Source organism: Gopherus flavomarginatus, chromosome 2 (assembly GCF_025201925.1).
Source record: "Gopherus flavomarginatus isolate rGopFla2 chromosome 2, rGopFla2.mat.asm, whole genome shotgun sequence".
Taxonomy (NCBI): Eukaryota; Metazoa; Chordata; order Testudines; family Testudinidae; genus Gopherus; species Gopherus flavomarginatus.
The window spans coordinates 8,567,020-8,588,464 of NC_066618.1; the positions used below are offsets into that span (position 1 = coordinate 8,567,020).

The 21,445-nt window shown below is 46.0% G+C and overlaps 1 protein-coding gene across 2 annotated transcripts in view; it reads left to right on the forward strand.

Moving 5' to 3' along the window:
• The first annotated feature begins 213 nt into the window (after positions 1 to 213).
• The window catches only part of GJC2 (gap junction protein gamma 2), a 126,167-nt gene continuing 104,935 nt past the window's right edge, over positions 214 to 21,445 (forward strand). Inside the window, exons 1-3 of one of the 2 annotated variants that reach the window (XM_050942728.1) lie at positions 214 to 297; positions 714 to 856; positions 19,176 to 19,515. The gene's annotated coding sequence lies outside the window, so the exon portion shown is untranslated. Of the gene's footprint in view, positions 298 to 713; positions 857 to 11,989; positions 12,268 to 19,175; positions 19,516 to 21,445 lie in introns of those variants that run through there. The other variant, XM_050942730.1, reaches the window with a different exon arrangement.

Genomic DNA, 21,445 nt, shown 5'->3' on the forward strand with positions numbered 1-21,445 from the left:
AACCGGTGGCTTTCCTTTACTATGAACATCAGATTTAGGGCTCAGTTCAGTGAGATAGTGAAGCATGCACTTAAGAAAGGTACTTCACCACAGCCTGGGCTTCAGCTAGAGCTTTAATGTGTAATGTGATTATTATTATTATTTAGTAACTTATTTATTAACCTATTTATCTATTTTCTCCTCTTCTTCTCTGCTTTTCGCCCTGGTCTCCATTTCTTTCTTCAGTTTACTCTTGACTTTCAGGTACCACTAAAGCAACTCACCCAGTAACAATAATTATGTAGAGTCAGCAGTCAGGTACATCAACACTGTGTTTTTGTGCTTAATGTCAGTTCTGTCTTGCTTATGTACATAATGTGCTTTACCTTGCTAGTACAGACAGAAGTGAATGAACCTGGTCCACTTGTATTTATTAGAAGCTTAGATACTACAGGGATGGAAGCTGGACAATCCTGAGCTAGATAAACCTTTTAGAATACATTATATATATGTAAAAATAGTGGACTGTATTTTTCTGTCCTACTCCTTGGGCTGGAATGTGTTCAGATTTTGATCACAAAAATTCCATAGCAGTTTTTTAAAACTGCTCTCAGTGCACTGCTGTGGTTCCATCCAGGCCTGCAGTAGAAATTTAGAAGCAAATGGCTCGTCTTGCATAAAGCTTTTACAGTCCTTTCCAGTACAATGATTATTATTATTACTTTTTTTTTTAGTACCAAGCTGCAAGAAAGCACCCAGCTGTGTGATAATCAGCACAGTAGACCGTGCTTGGCTATTGGCATTTAACTGCAGGAGCGCAGTAGAATCATTCCCTAGGACAAAAACTTGCCGCTTATGGTGACCCCGGGATTCTTTGGTAAGAGTCATTATTATTTAACCTTATGTCTGCATAGCTACGGACAACCATTTCTAAAGTATCTACCCTCATAGTGTCTATCTATGTCTTTGTTCTTATGGTCACAATGTCAAAACAATGCTTCAGAACTAGGTATTCTAAGTTAGAGATTCCCTGGCAAAGACTGTATTAAAGTGCAGCTCAAATGAGAAGCGTTATTTGGTTCTCTAAAGGATATTCTGCCTCTAGAGGTTCAGTGAGCTTTGCTGTGGGCATGTCGACACTGCAGTCACAGCTGTTGTACCACATAGGAGTAGCCATACCCCAGCTAGCTCTGATCTAGCCAGCTTGAATAACAATGGCCGTGCAGCTGCAGCAGCAGGAGCTGTACAACATCCACCCAGGACCCTGGGTGTGTACTTGCCTGTGCTACCACAGCCTTGCTGCTGTTATTCAAGGTAGCTTACTCAAGTAGGTCTACATGTGCTGCAGTCATACCTCTGATTGCAGGGTAGCCATATTCTGTAATTCTATCACGTGAATTCAATGTGTCATGTCCATGATGAAGCCCGGTCCAGCAGAGCACTTCAGCACCTGAGTATGTGTCAGTGGGGAGGCTGCCAGCTAAGCCATCGCACCAGAATTGAACTGGGGACCTCCAGAGCTAAAAGCATGAGCTGGTAAAACTTGAGCTAAAGAACCTGAAGCATGTTCAAATCCTCTGCAGATCAGGTGCAGGACACCCCTAAAACATTCTCTCCGGTGGGTACATAAGCATGTGGGTCCTCCCATTGACTTCAGTGGGCTACTCACCTGTTCAGAGTGAAACCCGTGCTTAAGAGCTTTGCTGAACTGGGGCCTAATTCCGCTTTGGCTGGGTACCCGTCCTGCTTATTTGGGGCCAGATTCAGCTAATGTTACTGATACAGACTTGTACCTTCTCTGCATGTAGCTTCATTGAACTCAAGAGCACTACTTGTGCAGTGAAGAGCTATGCAACTGGAGAAGGGTTGGCAGAATCTAGCCCTTTGGTGTTTGGTTGAGTGCGACAGCCAGAGATGCAGCATACGGCCAGTATCCAGCACTGATCAGAAGGAGGAGAGGCAGAGAACTTGGGGAATGCTAACAGGGAATCTGATCCAGGTACAAGGTCATGAGGAGGAAGAGGATGCAAATGGAGAGTAGCTTCTGCACAGTCTAGGGAGTGGGATGAAATGCAGGAGGAAATGAACTCAGCAGTGGGATCCAAGCCAATTTGTAGTGACTGTGTGGAATTCACAGCTGCAGATGGCAGTAGTTACTCTGTCTGTACATGTGCAATGGGCTGGAGACACGTATGGTCCATAACAAGATTCATGTAACAAGATGCATGTTAAAATAAGACCACTGGATCTTGTGCTGACTGGTGTGTCTACCAGGGACAGGAAGGAATTTCTTCTCCATATCTAGCTTGATTATTTAAAATAAAAAGGAGTGGGAGGCTGTGGTATTTCACTGTTCCCTTACCCATCCTGTACAAAATATTGCTGAAAGCTAAGGACTTGCCCAGTCTGGCCCATCCTCTGTTCCTAAATGCATCACTTAACCCTAGAGATGGGTCCAGGCCAAAACCGATACTCCTCAACGCTGAACTGGAATCTGAACTTCATGGTTTCAGGGCGAGTTGCACATTTGTCCCCTTTGCAGTGTCTCTGAGTGCGCTCGCTGAGGACTCGTGCCTTTCTCTGTCCCAGGGTGGAATTCCACAGTTCTCCTACCCTTAGCTGAGGCCTCGGCTACAGCAGACGGTGTGTCACAGTGCTTACCCAGCAGGTCGCTGAATATAGCGACCAAACGGCCTTTCTCAAACCGAAGTGTTTGTTTTAACCATAGGAACAAAGCGTAAGAGGAAAAAGATTTTAAAATAACAAACAGTCTGTTGTACCTAATGGCTTACCGCCCTCTGATGGTAACCTACACAGGCCTAGCGGCTTCAGACACCCCCGCAAGTCCTGCATGTCAGTCTGTTTTCCCGGAACAGCTCCCTCGGATAAAAAGAGAGTCTCTTTATCCAGCCAGCATTCCCCGTTCTTGTCAGTTCCCAGGCTTTTCCAAAGCAGAGCAGTGGGCTCCGCAGAACCACCCCCATTCCCCGCGGCCTGTCATCAACAGATAGCTAAGGGTTAACGTCTCTGTCACCTGTAAAAGGGTTAACAAACAGTAACCTGAAACACCTGACCAGAGGACCAATCAGAAAACAAGATTTTTCAAATGTCAAGGGAGGGAAGTTTTGGGTGGTGTTCTTTGTCTTGGTTTGGTGGCCCTCTCAGCTCTGAGAGTGATCTCTCTATCTCCAGGCTTTCTAATCTTCTGTTTCCAAGTTGTAAGTACAAGGATAGTAAGACAATAGGTTTATATTGGTTTTTTTTTTTGTATTTACATGTGTGTAGTTGCTGGAATGTGTTAAATTGTATTATTTTTGGATAAGGCTGTTTATTCATTTTTTTCCTTTAAGCAATTGACCCTGTATATTGTCACCTTAATACAGAGACTATTTTTAATGTCTTTTTCTTTCTTTTTTATATAAAGCTTTCTTTTTAAGACCTGTTGGAGTTTTTCTTTAGTGGGGACTCCAGGGAATTGAGTCTGCAGCTCACCAGGGGATTGGTGGGAGGAAGAAGTCAGGGGGAAAAATCTCTTTGTGTTAGATTTACTAAGCCTGACTTTGCATACCCTGTGGGTGAGGGAGAGAGATTAGATCTCTCAGTACTGGTGTTTCAAGGACTTGAAGCAGGGAATACCCTAGAGTGCCCAGGGTGGGGAAATCTGGGAGGAGGTAAAGAGGGGGAAGGGAAGTGGGTTATTTCCCTTTGTAGTGAGACTCAGGGCATCTGAGTCTTGGGGTCCCCCAGGGAAGGTTTTGGGGAGACCACAGTGAGCTAGACACTGAAATTTGTGGCTGGTGGCAGCGATATCAGATCCAAGCTGATAATTAAGGTTGGAGGTTTCATGCTAACTTCTCATGTTCTGAACTCTAAGGTTCAGATCTGAGTAGGAGAGTTATGATACGGCCTGCTGCTTCTAACAAGCTCCAGCTCTTCATCCACGTTTCCAGCTGGTGAGACAGTTGGGCTGCTCGACCTGTGAGTGTAAACAACAGAGCACAGCCCCATCTGCTCCTTACACGACTCTGATGTCTAGATGGTCTGGCAGTTCTAAATGGGATGGAAAATGAGACCTGCACAGAGTGGTCTCTTTCCACCAGGGCGGTTTCTCCCTTCTGATTCTGACCTACGTTGCTGTGTCCTAGGTAGCCCCTAGAATCAGGATTCTGCTCCCCGCTCCTCGAGGAGAGTGGTCTCTTACCTCAAGACACATAGCTCGCCCCGAGTACAGGCTAAGTTAACACTCAGTCTTTCAGGGTTTGGCCCCTTTAAAAGAGCCCTGCTGGAGTTTTCTGGAACTCTTGTGATGTGGTTGGGAGGCCAGGAGGTGAAAAGCAAGTTGTTTGGCTGGGGTAGTGAGCAGGCTCCCTGCTGAGGATGGCAGCACTTGGAGAGCATTTGGGGAATCAACTGTAAACAAGAATGTTAGTTTATGTGTGTGTTGTGTGGGGGGGTGGAAGCCTGGGGCTCATGTAACTTTCCTTCTGGCCTCTGCTGTAAAGACACGCAGGGTTCTAATGAGTAACTTTCCTTGCAACTGTGATTTTGATATTTTTTTTAAACCAGAATTTAAAATAGCCTCATTCTGCTTTGCTAATTAACGGCTTCCCTGGTGCCTGAAGTACTTTGTGCATGGACCAAAGTGCACCTCTAGTGCTCCCTTCATACTCATCCGGCAATACAGCCCACTAGCGCTGTCCCCAGTACAGTGCCAGACCCGTGTGCTACAGACACAATTATACCATGTAAATCACAGAGAGAGACGTAGCTGACTCAGCTGGGAGGAGAAACTTGGTCCTTTGGCTCCAAAACCTCAGGCTTCTGGTATTTGTGCTAAAGGAGACCTGCTCTGGCTAGCTGCAGAGAGATGTCCCTTATCTTCTCTTCACCAACGCCTAGAGGGCAACATCGAGCACACTGCATGTCCCCTTTGGAATGGTACGTCCCTGTGGAATGGTGATACTTCCAAGAGCCTCCACCATGTTCTATTGCCCAGGCCCAGTATCGGCAGCAAGGCCCAGTGGTGAAAGGGTTAGTTGTACTTGAAAATAGTCATTGTGTCTTCAGTGTAGCATGCTGGAATTGTTCCATGCCACTCCTATTAACATCAGTGGTGACCGAGTGGCTAAATCCTTGCACGTTAATTCCCAAAGACTTAGATACATGGCCTGTATGAAGAATACAAAATGATGATTCAAACATTTGTACAGGTACAGGGAATGCAGGTTTTGAAGCTCTCCTCCAGAGCAGCTTCAGCTGCCTTAACTGCTGATGAAGAAGCCCCTTTAGAGGAAGGGTCTATTCCTCCCCCAAGGGCGGTGCTGACAAGCAGTGCCATCCAGCTGCTTTTGAAAAGCTGTGCATGAGACTTGTGGAGAGATGCCAGGAGCCCTTAGAGTGCATGTCTGCACAGGCAGCTGGCAGAGCAGCACTTTGGGTCCTTCGTCAATGTGGTGTGAATACCCAGGCAATGCCGATGGGTTCCGTAAAGCTCAGCTTGTGTCTTAATTTCACATCTCAGTGCACTGATGTAAACTGCTCCCACGAAGGAGGGATACAATGAGCCGGGAACTGGTCAGAGCTAGCTCTGGAGAAAGTAATATGAGATGGTGCAAGGCATCCTTCTCTCTTCTCTCTTTCTTCCAATCCCCTCATGCTCTTGTTTGCTGCATCATTTTGTTTCTTATTTAAGTGAGGTCGGAACGGCTTCTCCTGGGCTCTGTGGTAGAAGAGTGAGAAAGTGGCTTATGTCATTGTCTGTATGATATTTTCGTTTGTATTGACTTTGCTAGTGCTTTTTCTGAAGCCTGTTGTAAAACTAGGCAAATATTTAGATGAGTTGATGTACCTCCTGGAAGACCTCTGCGAACCTCCAGGAATATGTGTACCCCGGGTTGAGAACCACTGATTTAAAGTACTTATCGGGCCCTCATCACTGTGGTACCTGAGCACCTCGCAATCTTGAGAGTCTTTTATCCTCAACACCCCTGTGACACAGGGAGGGATATTATACAGATGGGGAACTGAGGCACAGACAGACCATAGCTGAGTCCCCACTGCGTTAATGGCTTCCGCTTCAGTGGCATTTAAGCTCCAACCAACAGCTCCTGAGAGGCCACCTCTGTTGAGTTCAAATCTCATTTGACTGGAGCTAAAGACTTTTGTGTGTGGACTGGAGTTGGGTTACGGTTAACACGACTTATACCTCGAGCTAACTGTGCTGTGAAGACCCACCCCAAGGGCTAGTCTACCCTTGAAATGCCATTGTGCAGAGCTGCGCTGCTGGCTACACTGAAGCACTGCTCTACCTTTGCCAATGGGAGGGATTCTCCCACTTGCGTAGGTAATCTGCCTCCCTGAGAAGCGGTAGCTAGGTCAACAGAAGAACTCTTCTGTCAACCTAGTGCTGTCTATGTAGAGATTTAGGTCAGCTTAACTACACCACTCGGGGTGTGGATTTTTCACACCCCTGACTGACGTAGTTAAACCGACCTAATTTTATAGCGTAGACCAGGTCCAAGTGATCTGCCCCAGGTCAGAGGAAGCCTATGACGGAGCAGGGAATCTTGGTTCTCTAGCCCTAGTGCCTTAAACACTGGACAGTCCTTCCTGTTTATGAGAGACTGAAAACAAAGAGTGGAAACAAACGGTCCATCCTCAGCATGGCAAGAGGATCCATAAGAGTTCTGGTGTTTGGTTTATTAACGAGCTGGAAAGGCGAAGGTCAACAGCGAGGTGGCAAATATTGCAAATGGATCCAATGTTATTTAGACCAGAGATGGCTGTGAGGGATTTAACAAAACTAGGAGAGTGGCTAGCAGTTGAATCGACAAATGCCTTGGGAATACCTAGTGGAAAGAACAGCTTGAACGGCTCCATGGAATTGGGTTCAGAATGAACTGCAACCAAATCAGGGAATAAGATCTTTGCCGTGGCATCACTGTGGAGGGCTCTATTAGTATTTATTAATGACTTTATTATTTGTATTGCCATAGTGTGCAGATTTGCCAGTCATAGACCAGGATCCCACTCTGCTTAACCTTTACTCAAGGTGCATCAGTGGTTAAGAAAGCAAGCAAATATGGGGCTGTATAAAGAATAGGATAGAAAATAATATTAGTAGTATAATAACGCCATTATTGTAAACTCTCTGTGGAGCAGAGACCCAGCTTTTTGTTCTGCGTTTGTACAGTGCCTAGCGCAATGTGTGGAGTGGGGTGGTCTGGTCCTTGACTAAGGCTCCTAGGTACTATGGTAATACAAATAAGTAATAAGAATAATTTGGAGACTTCGGTAAGATTAGGCATCAGGTGAGGTATTTCCAGCAAAGATAAGGAGGTGTTAGTACCGTTATATAAGCCAAGCCCCCAACTTTAGGGGGAGAGATAGATAGCTCAGTGGTTTGAGCACTGGCCTGCTAAACCCAGGGTTGTGAGTTCAGTCCCTGAGGGGGCCATTTGGGGAGCTGGGGGAAAAAGCTGGGAATTGGTCCTGCTTTGATCAGGGGGTGGAACTAAATGACCTTCTGAGGTCCCTTCCAACCCTAGTATTCTATAAGGCGCTGGTGAGACCTCATCTGGAATACTGTGTGCCGTTCTGGTCTCCCATGTTTAAGAAGGATGAATTCAAACTGGAACAGGTTCGGAGACAGGCTACTAGGATGATCCGAGGAATGGAAAACCTGTCCTATGAAAGGAGACTCAAAGAGCTTGGCTTGTTTAGCCTAACCAAAAGAAGGTTGAGGGAGGATATGATGGCTCTTTATAAATATATCAGAGGGATTAATTTTAGGGAGGGAGAGGAATTATTTAAACTTAGTACCAATGTGGAAACAAGAACAAATGGGTATAAACTGGACACTAGGAAGTTTAGACTCAAAATTAGACAAAGGTTTCTAACCATTAAAGGAGTGAAGTTCTAGAGCAGCCTTCCAAGGGAGTAGTGGGGGCAAAGGACATATCTGGCTTTAAGACTAAGCTTGATAAGTTTATGGAAAGGATGGTATGATAGGATAGCCTAATTTTGGCAATTGATCTTTGATTATCAGCTGGTAACTATGCCCAGTGGTCTGTGATGGGATGTTATATGGGATGGATCTGAGTTACTGCAGAGAATTCTTTCCTGAGTGCTGGCTGGTGAGTCTTGCCCACATGCTCAGGGTTTAGCTGATTGCCATATTTGGGGTCGGGAGGGAATTTTCCTCCTGGGCAGATTGGCAGAAGCCCTGGAGACTTTTCGCCTTCCTCTGCAGCGTGGAGCGTGGGTCACTTGCTGGAGGATTCTCTGCAGCTTGAAGTCTTCAAACCACAATTTGAAGACTTCAATAACTCAGACATAGGTTAGGGGTTTGTTACAGAAGTGGATGAGTAGGATTCTGTGGCCTGCTTTGTGCAGGAGGTCAGACTAGATGATCATAATGGTCCCTTCTGACCTTAAAGTCTATGAATCTATTAGTTAAGATTGTGTAAAGTTTGCAATGAAGGCAGAACTAAAAATCTCTCACCTTCCCACTTGGGGCTGGACTTGATTGAATTTCATCTCCAAATCTCTTGCAACAGCTTGTCTTCATAGGCCCATTGAGTCTTCAGTATAATTGTTTTCAATGTCATAGTTACTAACATTTGCAGAGGAAACGTGCTCATAACGTTATTAGCTTGGCTTAGCTGAGCCACATTGCACTTAATACTCTATAGATAGGACTCTACCAAATTAATGGCCATGAAAAACACTATCACGGACAGTGAAATCTGGTCTCCCCTGTGAAATCTGGTCTTTTATGTATTTTAAGGTTAAAAGGATGCAAAAGTACACAGCATTTCTCAAACTAGGGGTCCCGACCCAAAAGAATGTCTCAGGGCTATTGTAGGGGTTCATGGTATTGCCACCTTTACTTCTGTGCTGGCAGCAGCGCTGCCTTTAGAGCTGGGCACCTGGCCAGCAGCCGCCGCTCAACTCTGAAGGCAGTGCAGAAGTAAGGGTGGCAATACCGTGACCCCCTTACAATAGCCTTGCAACTCCCTTTTGGGTCAGGACCCCCTGCTGGAGAAACGTTGCATCTTAAGGGCTTTACATGTTTGTATTTTGTTGTTTTCAAATACATATTCATGTTTTGTTACAAAACTGTGAAAATTAAGGTTTAAATATCTGAAACTGTGAAATATAAGATTTTTTAAATGCTATGGACATGAAATTTACAAAAATGGACCATGAATTTGGTAGGGCCCTATCTATAGATCTAAAGCAGCATAGCCAATATTTACATAAACACTTCTCTAGGAAAAGTAGGGTTCTGGTTTTGTTTTAATCAGTGAATATCACTTTTTTTCCCCAATTATATTTAATGTCATGATGGGAATACATAGACTTTGTGGCTCACTTGGTAAATTTTAATTAAAATATTGCAATAATGTTATTTTAAGATGTGTTGTCCCCCTAACTAGTCCTCTGAAATACTAAACATGTACAATGTGAGTGAAGTATTGTTAGCTGTTACATTTCCTGCCTTCTAAATTTGAAAACTAGCGTTGCCTCAACATATTTTTTTCCATTTAAAATAATATATGTAGCTATGCAAATATACTCAAGCACGTCTGCAAAACTTTTGAAGAGATTATCAGCAAGGCAAATTGAAAGTGAAAAATATGATGACATGGTCTATGCAAGTGATGCTATGTAAGAGTATGGCTACACTTATTGAGATCAATGCTGCGGCAATCAATGCACCAGGGGTCAATTTAGTGGGTCTAGTGAAGACCTGCTAATTCGACCACAGATCGCTCTCACATGGACTCCAGTACTCTACCGGAACGAGAAGCATAAGGTGAGTCGATGGGAGAGTTTCTCCCATCAACCCAGCGCAGTGTAGACATCGCAGTAAGTTGACTTAAGCTACGTTAACTCCAACTACATTCACATAAACTGGAGTTGTGTAACTTGGCTCGGATTACCCCCTGTAGTGTAGACCTGCCAAAGGTAAACTCTGAAAGGTAAGATGGGAATGATATTGCACAACTGTTTTTTCCTTTTGGTACAAAATGATATGAAAAAAGTAATTGTAAGAAACATTATTACATTGTGCAGCATAGGTAATATTACCACCTTACCCCAAATAAACCACACTGACACCTGCCAAACGCAGAACATAGCAACTAGCCATTTCCTTATGGCAGCATCATATGGAAAGAGAGCCAATCTTACCTACATAATTCAGCAACAAGGATGTAATTCTCTATTCAATTGCCTAGGTTGGCTTTACAAATTCAATAGGCACGTTTTCTCTATATATTAGGATAATTTCTTTAGAACTCTGTTAGTTTAATTTCTATTCAGCTTTACAGGATTGTCTTCCAGAAAGGCTTGAATCACTGGATATGCTTGAACTGTTCTTCCTTATTTTCAGAATAAACTGTTTTAAAAGGTCTTTTAGAAAGACAAGGTGAGTGAGGTAGTATCTTTTAGAGGATCATCTTCTGTTGGTGAGGGCTGGTCTACGCTACGGGTGGGGGAGATCTATCTAAGATACACAACTTCAGCTATGTGAATAGTGTAGCTGAAGTCGAAGTATCTTAGATCGAGTTACCTACCGTCTTCACGGCGCAGGATTGACATCCGTGGCTCCCCATGTCGACTCCGCTACCACCATTCGCGTTGGTGGAGTTCCGGAGTCGACAGGAGCGCGTTTGGGGTTCGATATATCGCGTCTAGATGAGACGCAATATATCGATCCCCGAGAAATTGATTGCTACCCGCTGATACTGCCGGTAGTGAAGACGTACCATAAGAGACAAGCTTTTGAGTTTACTCAGAGCAGTTCTTCAGGGTTGGGGAAGGTACTCGGTGTCACAGCAAAATGCAAGGTGGAACAGATTGGTTATCATAAGGAGTTAACATGTTGCAAGGGATGGAGTGGGGGCTAGACTAGATGACCCTTGTGGTCCCTTCTAACCCTAAGATTCTGTGATTCTAAAAGATCATTCAAGGTAAAGAGAGCAGGTAACACCTCTGCAGTCCCAGGTCAAAGGAGAATTAGTGGGTGATAGACTGTTGCTATGTGCCATAAATCCAGTGTCTTTATTGAGTGCATGATTTTTAGTGACTAGCTAAATTACCAATTTAGCTTTCAGGCTCGTCTTCTGAACGTGTTGTGCAGGTTTCCTACAAGGACTGAGAGGTCAGATGTGGAGCGATCGCTTTGTGAAAAGTATCAGAGGGGTAGTCGTGTTAGTCTGGATCTGTAAAAGCAACAAAGGGTCCCGTGGCACCTTATAGACTAACAGATGTGTTAGTCTATAAGGTGCCACAGAACTCTTTGTGAAAAGTGTTCACCCATGGGTGATAGGGTGTTTTTGTCTTTTTATCATTTTTCAGTGTGAGCTCATTAGAGATCATAGTGGTTGCTTCATTTCACCCACATAGTTGTTATTGGGGCATTTAGCACACTGGATGCGGTAGCCCATACATTGCGATAGGTGTACATAGGGCCCCTGGATCTTGAAAGATGTGTTGTGGGGGGTATTGATCATCACAGCAGTGGAGATATATCTGCAGATTTTGCATCTGTTATGCCAGGGTTGCTTCGAGTTGGTGGGTCCTTGTCTATGGGGTCTGGTAATACATCTTCTCTGCTCAGGAAAAAATAACCTCCAAATAGCTGTGCTGATATAAGCATTTATAAGGTCAGGGGTCAGACGTAGAGAATTTGGGAAGGAAAAATGCACATGCTTTTAGGCTGGTGTTTCTCGGGGTAAATCCAGTGCTTAAGCATGTTGGGTTGTCTCCTTGTTTCACATATATTTGGGCAGCCTTCTGCCAAAACAAGTCCGGTAACATAAAGCAGACCCTCGAGTCCGCCTGAGATGTGTGTTCTGTGCACTCACCCAGCAGCGTCTCTGCATTTTTGCTCAGCCAGAGAGAACAGGCAGGGCCCACCCCCTGCCCCTGACGTCTGGGATGTATTAGTGAGTACATGGCTGGAGCCCAGAGCTGGGTAAGCCGAGGAACTCTGCACAGAGTGAACAGCCTGAACAAACCCTCCTCTTCTCTGAGCTCTTTACTGTTGCAATCTTTATACAGTAGCCATAGCTGTGTGCTTTGCTCCTGTCAGGCACCAGCTTTGACCCATGACTTTGTTCCTCTCCTGTGAAGAGCCACGAAAATACAGTCGTGGGGCTAGGTGGGATTCTTTTCGGTCCCTTCCACAGTTTTGTGAGTGTGTGTGGCCTTTTGTGATGCTGTCTGAGCAGAGGATGGTCCATCACTGCTGGTAGCAAAAGGAACGGGCCATGAGGGGTGAGTAGCTGCGAGCAGTTTCGCCTGATGTACAGTGGATCTGGCTTGGTGAGTGTGGGAGGCAGTGACTGCCCCAGAATGGTCTCAGTGGTATATGTGACTCTGAAGAGCAGTTTGTGAGTGTGCAGTATGTGATGTGGCTTGGTATTTTGTCTGTGTGTCTGTGTGAGCACACGAGTGCAAAGTGTAGGTATCTCTTGGGGTTTGTGTGCATGCATAATATGTGTGTGTAGCTTCTGTGCAGTGTATGTGGGTCAATTTTGTGTGTGTGTGTGTACGTACTGGAAGAGCAGTCTGAGGTTTGTGCAGCATGCATGTGACAATGTAATGTCTGGGCATAGAGTGTCTCTGTGTGTGGGAGACAGATAAGAGAATGCATGTGTCTCTCAAGGTTTTGCATTATGTGTAGATAATCTATGGACTGTGTATGTTGTGCTGGAAATTAATGTGAAAGACATGCAAAAGCAGGGAGCAGTATTACTGCAAATACTGTTTCTGTTTGGCTTCTGTGGGACCTGGGATGTGGGAACTGAAGAAGCAATACAGTCTAATCTAACAAGCATTTTTCACCAGAAAACTTTAAAACACACTGTGGACATAAATCTACTTGCATAGCATCCCTCTGAGGCGTGTTAGTATGACTGCCCGCAGATGGGCAAACTGAGGCACAGAGCGGTTGAGTCTGGTGTTTAAAGTCATGCAGCATGTCTCTCTGGCAGAGCTGGTCCCAGGCCATTATTCTAAAAATAGGCTCTCTGATTTGAGTGTGTCTTTAATTAAAGTTTTTAAAAATGGGTGGAATAATGCAGTAGCAATTCAAAGGTGATTTGGAGCAGGGTTGGAGGGGGGCAGGGTGTGTTGTATGAAAGCTGGTAACCTTTAGGCAGAAGCTGTCATTTTTCTATTGAGCTGGGGAAGGACAGAGGAGAGGGAAAGGAAGAAAATCTGTGCCTAACCTGAGTGAACTGATGCTCATCTTTATGTTGCATCTTCAATGTGGATTCCATCATGTTGCTGCGTTTAGGATGAGCACTAATTTACCCAGAGGGCTGTTTGCACAGAGCAGGGAGCGGTGCCCTGACAGGGTGTCGCAGCAGAGGGGGACAGAGCCACTCTGTGTTAATGTGGGTGACAGTAGCAGGCACAGCACCAAGGAAGCTGCTTGAGTGTAAAGCTTGGGTCCTCCAGCAAAGGCAGATAGTGCTGAAGTGGAACTGTCTGTGTCGTTAGGGTGGTGGGCTGCTAGCTGGAGGCCTTTAAATTACAGGCTGGCGAAGAGCCAGTGGCACCATGTGGGCAACGAAGACCCCAGGTTAAACTGATGAGAAGTCGCATGGAGACATTTGAGGGGGCAAGGAAGGGGTCCAGGGTTAACTCAAACTTTTAAATGTAGATTCATAGGGTAGAAATAGTGAGGGAGGCTTAACCCCAATAACAGTCTGTACCTAAGCACGGTCTCTTCTTGCTCTGGATGCTGCACGCTCAGAATGCGACAGTGTAGCGGACAGTCGAACTGAAGACGAGACGCTGCTATTTAGTGTAACAAATAGAAATTTAAGGGGCAACTCAATTACAGTCTATAACTATATATGTGGGGAACAAATATTTAGTACCGGGCTCTTTCATCTAGCAGAGAAAGGTATAATGTGAGCCAATGGCTGGAAGAGAAAGCTAAACATGTTCACACTGGAAATAAGACATAAATTTTTAACAGTAAGGGTAATTAACCAGAGGAACAATTTACCAAGTGTCATGGTGGATTCTGCATCGCTGGTCATTTTAAAATCAAGATTGGGTGTTTTTCTAAAGAGCTGCTTTGGCAATTACTTTGGGGGAAGTTCTCTGGCCTGTGCTAGACAGGAGGTCAGACTAGATCAGTGGTTTTCAAACTGGGGTACACGGATTCCTAGTGGTATGCAAGCTCTTGTCACGGGGTACACGAGAAAAATCCTGTAATGGTGGACAATGCACTTTATTTAGTAAGACTTGGTAATCTAATCATCGGTATATTATGACCCTATCTCATACAGGGGTACGAGGTGGCCTACATTATTTGGAAAGATGTAGGCAGCCTAAAGAGTCTGAAAACCACTAGACTAGATGATCACAATGGACCCTTCTGGCCTTGGAATCTATGCATCTAGGACAAATGGGCTGAACAAACGGAGGGAGGGTGACCTGACAGAGTCCTCTTAACTACTGGAGTGATATATGGGTCATTTAAATCTGTTGCACCTTTGGGGGGTGTAAGGAGGAGGATTTAAAATGTCCTTGATCTGAGCATGACAGGCTGCAGTGCCATGGAAATGGCTGATCCTCCTGCCCCTTTCTGTGAGATCCAGGGAGAGATCAGTGAATGGAGGATACCCTCAGCCTGTGGCCCTTGGGGCTTAATGGGGGTTGATAAACCCATTGTACAAATTGAGTAAGTGAGACTGAGGACCCGATTCTCCCTTGTACTCTGTCTCTTTGCTCTGTCATTGTAATGAGGCCATAAAGGCGGGGAAGAGGCTCCCAGATAATACCTATTGCTCCATCTGTTGGTGTAGGGCTTCTGGAACAGATCTACACTAGTCTTGCCTCTCTCCTAGTTCCCCTGGTGAAGGGACTGAGCTGGGGAAGAGAAGGGACATGTGGAAGCAAAATCTTTTCCAGTCTAGTGTAAAGTAGATAATCCCTAGAAAGCCATTGCAGCTGGAGCATAAGCTAGAGCAGCCCTAAGGCTGCCTTTTGGGTAGGTCCATGGCTGTCCTGAGAGTGATATCTGTGCCAAGTGCAGGCACAGAGCAACAGAGAATCAGGTCCAAAGAGATTAGGTCTCAGCCAAGGTCAATGAGGGGGTCATTTGACCCTGCTTTCTTGTTCTCTCATCTGTATAATGGGAAGAATTGAATAGCGCTACCTGAAACTTTTCTGACAAAAAATGGATTTTCAACCTAAACCAAAATTGCCTTGGAATGGTTTTCACTTTAGTTTATTTTTGGAAAAAATGGGAAAAATTTGACCGATGTATTTTATTGAAAAACAAACCGTATTCTTTTTTTTTTTTTTTTACCAAAAATAGTTTTCAAAAAACAAAAAATGTTTAGGTTTCAGTTTCTGTTAAAAACTGGAAAACGTATCCTGGGGAAATCTGGTAAAACAATTCTTAAAATAATTTCCCTGAACTATAACAGACTTCTTTTTTTCCAACCAGCTGTACTGATGATCCCCACCTCTGTAAAGCACTTGGGGCCCTACAGATGAAAAGCACTTGAGACAGGAGCTGGCACCAAGGGGCTCTGATTTGAGCTGGGCCCCCGAGGTGCTAGTGTTGTACCAATAGGAAATGTTGTTACTCTTTGTGAGTTAGTTCACACAGTGTGGTAGTGCTTTCCAGACAGCGAAGCAGGGACAGCCCCACAGTGAGGAGCTCGTGGTATAAGGCAGAGGGTACGGGAAGGAGAAGCGAGATGGTTATTTTAAAAGTTAGGTTCGCTGGAGGCAGCACAGGACAAATGGGCCTGGAAGAGGGTGTGGGGTGTGGGCAGGGTACAGGCTCTGTGCCTGAGCACAGTGAGCTTGTCCCGTGCACAGGAGACTGCAGAGGCAGTTGTGGGAGAAGATGACAAGCGAGTTGACAAAGATGAGAACGCGGGTGGTGCAGAGGGGGTGGAGCGTTAGGGGATATGGCTCAGAGGCCGTGTGGGCTTGTGGTTAAAGGATAAGGGATGGACAGACCTGTAAGGGTGGGGTGACCAGAAGCTTAAATTTGCAGGGCTGACAGATGGGGAGCCAGTGGAAGGACTGGAAGTGGGGAAAGAGCTGGGGAGATGACCTTAGTGGCTGTATTTGGTATGGGTTGAAGGAAGCAACGTCTGTGTGTGTGCGTTGGGAGGCCGGAGAGGAGGCTGTTGTGGTGGTTGAGGGGGGCTCTCGTGTGGGCCTGTTTGAGAGGTGTGGCTGTGAGGCTGGAAAGGAACAGAACTGGTCTAAGAGCTCTTGACAGGGCAGGAGTTACCCTGTATTCAGAGCACTGGACTGTGCCTCCCACCAGGATGTTTCCCAGCTTGGCCGGGATGCCGACTGGTGTCCCTCTGCCAGGGTGAGGAGGCAGCTCTCTGTAACCACAAGGGCTGCGTCCCTGCAGTGCTTTTCACAGGCTGGCTGGGCATGGGAATGCGGTAGAGTTCGATGGCGAACGCAGGAGCCAGCTTAGATCATTCCCCTCTCGCAGACTCAGCTTTGACCTTATGCACAGTGGTACGAATGATTTCCTCCTCCCACCTCACTGGCCCATAGTAAATGATCCGTAACCCTTCTGCCAGGCAGAGCCAGCAGCAACCAGGGCCGGGTTCAATATCTAGGGGCTCCTTTCCATCGATCCAACACAGAACTGGCTTGAGCCCCCACCCAATAACCTAGGAAATTTACACATCACCCTGGGCGCCTCTGAGAGGAATACTGCCCCACTCGCCAGCACAGAGTCTTAGTGTAGAAAGAAACTTTTAATAAAAGGAGGGAAGTAACTTGGCATTAATCTGGGAAAACATGATTCATAAAGATAAACCGTGATTAAAAGACTCACCCCAAGTAGGTTGGGCTGTGCCCTTTTCCCCTCAGGTTCTTAAGTTCAGCAATCCAAAAGTCCCCTTCACATGCCCACCTCTTCTCTGCTCCCCACTCATGTTGTACCAATTATATTAGACCAGTAAAAACCAGCAGGATCTTATTAAAGAGGACAAGACAAAGATGCCACATTTATTATGATAACAATTTATGACTAATAACTAATATCTTAATTCTTATACACACACATTATACCTATTACCTATACACACACACACACATTCATCAGGTGTTCTGCAGCTGCTGCATAGTTACCAGTCCTGAAGATAGCTTAAGTTCATGGCTTGATTTTGCAGCTTGGGTTCGTAGCTTGTGGCAGCTAACTGGCCAGGAAAGCTGGGCACAAGGCTGAGCTGGATCTCTGTTGGGCAGGCACCGATGTTCTTCCATGTTGGCAGCAGAATGTTATCCAGAGTCTCTCATCTCACCCTTCTTTTTTATAGGCTTTTAGTTTGGATTCAAAGTCTATAGGTCTTGCTGTGTCACGCTGCCTCTAAGTTTAGATTGATCACCCATCAATTGCAGGCGTGACTTTCAGCCTTGGACCTGGCTTTGATCTTCCTTCTGTTGTTCTGTTGTCCTTTTCATTTTAGGGTGGATGCTTCTTACTTTGTTTAGGGCTGTTGTCTAGGTCTTCAGCCTTTGGTATTTGAACTTTATCTCATCAGGACAGGCTGGGGCTGGAGGTTGATTCCATCATTCATACATACCTCATTCACACATCTAAACTAAACTAATAAGATTACAGCAGGGTTTGCAAAAATGAAGGTTGGAGGAAGCTTTTACAAAATGGAGTGAGTGTTTTAAAATGGGGTTTGAATTACAATATGGAACAGAAGTTACAGTGTAGGCAAGTGTAGTGAATGGTGAACAGAAGTTACATTAATAAAGTGAACAATTAAAAACAATTTCATTTATCAGTTCTACACTCACACTTGCTGTCCTTGGTCAGTGCAGACCCTGGTTGAAATGGGCCACCCTCATTACCACTACAAAAGTGATTTTTCCTCCCTTGGTATTCTACTGTTAATTGAATTGTCTCGTTAGCAGTGACTCCCCCCACACTTGGTAAGACAACTCCCATCTTTTCATGTACTGTATATATATATTCCTGCTACTGTATTTTCCACAACATGCATCTGAGGAAGTGCCTTTTAGCCCATGGCTACCCCTCTGAAAAGGTGGGGGGTAAAGGTGTGGGGGGGTCTGCTGGCCACTCCTCACCAGCTGCCTGCTTGCAGCTCCCACTGGGCAGTCTCTTACTGACTTTAGCTCTGTGCAGGCTGGGCAGAAGCACCGTCTTGCCACAAGTGATTTGAGTTCTGTGATTTCCACTTTGAGCAGAAATAGAGTCTCACCACAACTGGTTTTGGCTCTGACTGGGCATGGAACATAACAAAGAGGTTCCTAATGAGCCTATTTAGCTCTATTCTTTGAACAGTTTGGGGAACAGGGTAAAGTAGCCTATTTCCTGGCTGGTATTCCTGCCCCCAGCCATTATGTTTTCAAAGGGCTCGGACATTCGAGCTCTTGTTCTACCAAGGTTCTTTACACTGAAAGTGACTCCCTCCATTGGGACAGTCCTTCTTTTCTGTATTCTCACAGTAATTAAAAACATTGGTAACCATAATTTCACTACCCTCCTAATTTGCGACCCAACACCAGCCAAGTTGATTACAACGAGCAAAACACCGCTCCATCAGTTGAATATCTAGCAAATATCTAGCAAAACAGGAGCAAACTGTATTTACATAAACACACCCAGGGTCTCTTCCCCCCTCCCGCTAGCTCTCAGGGAAGCATTCATTCATACCCTGCTTACAGATCTATTCATGCCCACTCTGCTTGCCAATCCGGAGCAGGGGGTACGTCCTGCATATGTCTGGCTGCTTCGGCCTTTGCCTCCAGCAGTGAAATACGAAAAGAAGCAAAGCATTGCATAAGCACAGAGTTAGACAAGAGGAGCATTTTGGCAGGCCCTGTAGCACTAGGGTGACCTTGCGGGGTTTCAGCCTCTAGTGTGGCTGCTCTGATGTAGGCAGACAAAGCCAATATAAGCCAATGCATCTCATCCCGATTTCAAGAAGGTGCAAATCACAGCATCCAGTATAGTCTGTCTATTCTGTAGCTTGCATTGGTGCAGCCACACCTGTGGGCTGTCACTGGGGCCAATCTTCAGTGTGGTGTAAAACTGGAGTGACCCTGTTTGGAGTAAAGTCATTGTATGGGAGAAAAGAATCTGGCCCCTAGTGTTTAGCAGTGGTCCAGCAGACCCATGTCCAATGTCTTTCCCCCTCCAGGTTGCACCTCCTGGTGTGATGTGCGATGATTATCCAAGGCTGCAGGGCAGGGAGAGCTGAGTTCTGCTGTGAGTGTGACATCCCCTCGGCCAACTGGATCACTGCTGTGGTCTCTGACGGTGATGAGTAAAACAAGGGTTAAAGAGGGTTCACCCAGATTGAAATGATCCCGGTGAACGGAGCAACTTTGTAACGGCAGCTAGTACTTATCTGTGTAAAACCGGCTGTAAACCCGCTGTGAGCTGCCACCACCTTGACAGATGCGCTGTGCTGCCTTCAAGATCCCGCACAGATGTTCCTCGTCCACCCGACAGGAAGCTTCGTCGAGCCAAGATTAGCTGTAAGTACGGGTGTCTGCCTGTCTCGTAATGTGCATGCTCTGCAGCACTGTGTGTACGGACAAAAATAACCTCGAGTTAATGTTAAGGCTGGAATGTCAACAGTCAGTAAGTGCCCATCTTCCTTCCGCACTCACCCGCTCCTCTCCCCCGACAGCGGCCCCCAGACATATTGCCAGTGCTTCCAGGCTCCCCTTGTCAGCGTTCAGTCCCTAAATGGGCAGCTCCCTCCGAGTTTGAAGAGATGAAACTGATAAACAGATATCTGAGACGAGCCTGATCCAAAGCCCCTTGAAGCTGATGGAAGGGCTCTCACGGCCTGCAGAGGGCTTTGGCTCTGGCCCCTCACCGGCACGTTTCTTGGAGGAGGTGGGTCTTTGGGAGAGATTTGAATGAGCGCAGGGCAGCGACCTTGCGGGCCAGCTTGAGAAGGGAGTTTCATGGGTCGGGGAGAGGTGGACTGACAGCGCGCTGGAGTGGGCATTGCTGGCAGAACAGATGGAGATGCAGGCCCATGCAGTAAGCCCAGCAGGGTGTAGCGAGGGGCAGAACTATGTAGGGCATTGAAGGCGACTGCAAGGGGCTGGTGTTTGGTGCCGTGGAGCCGGGTGAGCCGATAGAAGGATTTGAAAAAGAAGTGACACAATTGGAGCCAAGGACTGGGGAGCTGATCTGAGTGGCTGCATTTTGTATGGACTGGATGGGGCAAGGGAACAGGTAAGTTACAGTAGGGGGTGGCCTCCCTCACATACTTTTACACTCTCCGGTGAGCTGCCTTCCCTGCTGCACCCCTCTCTGCGAGTCATGCTGAGTTGGGCTGGCTTACTGGGACGAATGCAGAAATGAATGTGTTGGCAGGCGAGGGGTGATGTCTAAGTTGCTGTGAGGTGTGTACCAAGGTCCTGGTGCTGAGGCCAGTTACACCACTGGCTTCTATGGTGTTGCCACTGTGAGAGCAAAATCGTGCTTGGCAAGGTCTGGGGGGTGAATTCTGCCAACATAGAGTCCACTCTGTATTTGGCCCATCCTCTTCTGACACACATACACAGCAGATCTGAACTCCCGTCCAGCTGGGAGAGAGTAACTATTTCTCCCCAGAGTCACACTGCTTTGACTACCACACATTGGAAAAGGAGCCTGCCCTAGTCGAAGAAGAACTGAGCACGGGGTAACCCTTGGTGTGACAATCAGGAGGGAGCAGCACATTTTTGATTGGCCTCTGACATCCCACTCTGAGGCATTGGGTCCTGCTCCAGTCGCACTGTGCAGCACCCAGCAACTCCTCCTTCCCCCAACCATTTCCGTACCACGTGAGCCTATCCCAGGCCACCAGACTGTATGTGAGACAGTGTGATGACGGAGAAGTACGTTTCTAGCCCCTTTAAAATGGGCAGCTCTAACTTTTTATTTCTTTTAGGATTCTATGTTCTCTTGCTAATAGCAAGCAGGCACCCCGGGCGAGCGCAGTCCTTGGAAATAATTGGCCTTCTTGCTCTCTGAAAGTCCCATGCCCTTCGGCCTCATGTCCCTTAACAGCACTCAAGGCATGCAACAGATCCCCTGAAATCCATTGCCTGGGAGTGTCTTATTGCCTAATTTTGGCCCCTCTGATGGCTTCCTGTTAGAGCTGGTATTGCATACAAAATCACTTTCTTGGTATTAAAAGTTCTTGGCTCCCGATTTGACCCATGTACAAAATAAGCCACAATTAAAATTCTTCAAGTGGTTGCATACATTTTGCCTACAGCAAAAATCTTCCCTTCTGTTGCAAACCCATGCGTATTTCCACCAAATGCTTGCTTCTCTCCTTTCAGTCTGACTTTTTCACTCTTGATCATAATCTCTTTTAAACTTTGGGGTTTTTTTTGTCTACTTTTGATCATTATTTATTTGGCACTACAAGCGTTTAGGGTTTTACTGTGGACCATATTG